Source organism: Gorilla gorilla, chromosome 6, assembly GCF_029281585.2.
Source record: "Gorilla gorilla gorilla isolate KB3781 chromosome 6, NHGRI_mGorGor1-v2.1_pri, whole genome shotgun sequence".
Classification (NCBI taxonomy): domain Eukaryota; kingdom Metazoa; phylum Chordata; class Mammalia; order Primates; family Hominidae; genus Gorilla; species Gorilla gorilla.
This window is the reverse complement of record NC_073230.2, coordinates 89,218,487-89,221,357: the sequence shown is the minus strand read 5'-3', so window position 1 is coordinate 89,221,357 and position 2,871 is coordinate 89,218,487.

Below are 2,871 nucleotides of genomic sequence, written 5' to 3'. Positions count from 1 at the left end.
TCCATATCTCAAAAACCAAGTCCGCAGGGCAGGAGGGGAGGGAGGAATATTACAAGATAACCAAGTGAGATGGGATTTTGTGAAACAGAAACCGTACAGAATACAGAATATACTCGGGGGAATGACAACTATTTGGGCTGGTGGCACAGGGGTAAAAGAATTTACCAAGATGGTTGTAGATAAAGAAAGGCAGATTTATTAAAGGAAGTATAAAAGTACATTGCCGGGCTGGGCGTGGTGGCTCATGCCTATAATCCCAGCACTTTGGGAGGCCGAGGCGGGTGGATCACCTGAGGTCAGGAGTTCAAGACCAGCTTTATCAACATGGAGAAACCCCGTCTCTACTAAAAATACAAAATTAGCCGGGTGTGGTGGTGCATGCCTGCAATCCCAGCTACTCGGGAGGCTGAGGCAGGAGAATGGCTTGAACCCAGGAGGTGGAGGTTGTGGTGAGCCGAGATCGCGCCATTGCACTCCAGCCTGGGAAACAAGAGCGAAACTCCGTCTCAAAAAAAAAAAGTACATTGCCAGGGAGCAACAGGCAGGACCAGCAGAAGAGGAGCTGACTGAAAGGAAACAAAGACTTGTTGGAGATTTGATGGCATAGTGTTTATGCTGTATGCTGAAGAGGGCTTTGTGCAGTACTGATAATGCCAGTGTTGCAGTGAGCTAACTTGCAGGTGTCTGGTGATAGCTTGGGTGCAGGAAGATTGTGAGTTATTTGCACAGGAGGGCTACGTGTCCTGGACCATGAAGAAAGGCCGACTTGTAGCTTATCTGCTTCTTCTTTTTGCTTTCCCCTCCTCACACCAACCTGACTCCTTTTCCATAATTAGGACTGCACATTAGCCAATCAATATATCTGGCATTCCATCATTTCCCTATAGCCAGAGGCCTCCCGAGTGCTCCTCCAGTGTGCTCCATTCACAGCCCTATGGTGCTTGCATCACAGGGAGCACTCAGCCTCCTAGCAAGAATGGGTGTAGCTGGGAAGAACACATGTGTGGGGCAGTGGGGCAGCTAGAACAGTGATCCAAGCCCTCCACTGGCTTCATCTCTATATTAGTCTGTTTTCACGCTGCCGATGAAGACCTATCTGAGACTGGGTAGTTTATAAAGAAAAAGAGGTTTAATGGATTCACAGTACCATGTGGCTCAGGGTGGCGGGGGTGCTCACAATCATGGCAGAAGGCAAAAGTCATGTCTTACATGGTGGCAGGCAAGAGATAATGAGAACCAAGCAAAAAGGGAAACCTCTTATAAAACCATCAAATCTCATGAGACTTATTCACTACCACGAGAACAATATGGGGGAAACCGCCCCCATGATCCAATTATCTTCCACTGGGCCCCTCCCACAACACGCGGGAACTATGAGAGCTACAAATTCAAGATGAGATCTGGGTGGGGACAAAGCCAAACCATATGAATCTCCATCTTTCATCTCAAAGATACCACCTACCAATGGCTTCCCACTTCTCTCTCCAAAGAACAAATGTGCAGAAAAAGCTCTTAGCACTTAAGCAGTGCAACTTCTAAAGCAAGTGCAGGGAGCTGTGGATGTCTTCTGGGAGAGGAGATACAATGGACATGGCTAGAGTCACGTGGACTCCATGGTGATTAAACAGCATTCATTGAAGGTGAACTCATGTGGTACACCTTGGGGTACAAAGAGATTTCAGAATTTGTCCCTGTTCCTAGAAGCAAACACCCAAGCAGAGGAACTAAGACATACACACTTGAACAACCAATTTTTTTGGAATTTCTTTTTTTTTTTTTGGAGACAGAGTCTCACTCTGTCACCAGGCTGGAGTGCAGTGGCACGATCTAGGCTCACTGCAACCTCCGGCTCCCTGGTTCAAGCGATTCTCCTGCTTCAGCTTCCCGAGTAGCTGGGACTACAGGCGTGTGCCACCATGCCCAGCTAATTTTTGTATTTTCAGAAGAGACAGGGTTTCACTATGTTGGCCAGGATGATCTTGATCTCTTGACCTCGTGATCCGCCCACCTCGGCCTCCCAAAGTGCTGAGATTACAGGCGTGAGCCACCGCGCCCGGCCTGGAATTTCTTATTACATTTCTCCCCAAAAGGTATCTTGGGAGTTTCTTATAGGGATATGATTACAGCCTAGTTCCAAATTGTCTCACTTTTCCATCTTAAAAAAGAAACCATAGGAACTGTAATTGTCAGTGAAACTAGGAATAGAGAACATCTACAAACTCCAACTTATGTATCTGTGGCCCAAACCACCCCAATCCAGCATAACCAGTTTGGGAAGCCATAGATGGGAGACCGGCTTGGTGGGCACACTAGGGCAGATTAGAGAACATATAGGGGTTCCAGGGGTAGCAAATTTCAAATCATTAGCAAATATCAACCCTCAGATGCCTGAGAAGGACCCACCCTAAGAGGGAATGGCTATGAATGCAATAGAGAACAAACATGGTGGGATGTGTGTTGGGGAGGGGTGGAAGACATGGAAAGGGCATTGGGGCCTGTAGAGGGAAAGATTTAAGAATCAGCCTGACTATTTTAGTTATTTCAGCTTAGAATTAGAATAGGCCAGTAGTCCATGACTCACCTCCCCCATCTTCTCACCCAAATTCCTATAAATAACTAGAAAAGAATGGAAATTCAGCCAGGCGTGGTGGGTGACGCCTGTAATCCCAGCACTTTGGGAGGCTGAGGTGGGCAGATCACGAGGTCAAGAGATCGAGACCATCCTGGCCAACATGGTGAAATGCCATCTCTACTAAAAATACAAAAATTAGCTGGGCATGGTGGTGCACACCTGTAGTCCCAGCTACTTGGGAGGCTGAGGCAGGAGAATCGCTTGAACCCAGGAGGCAGAGGTGGCAGTGAGCAGAGATA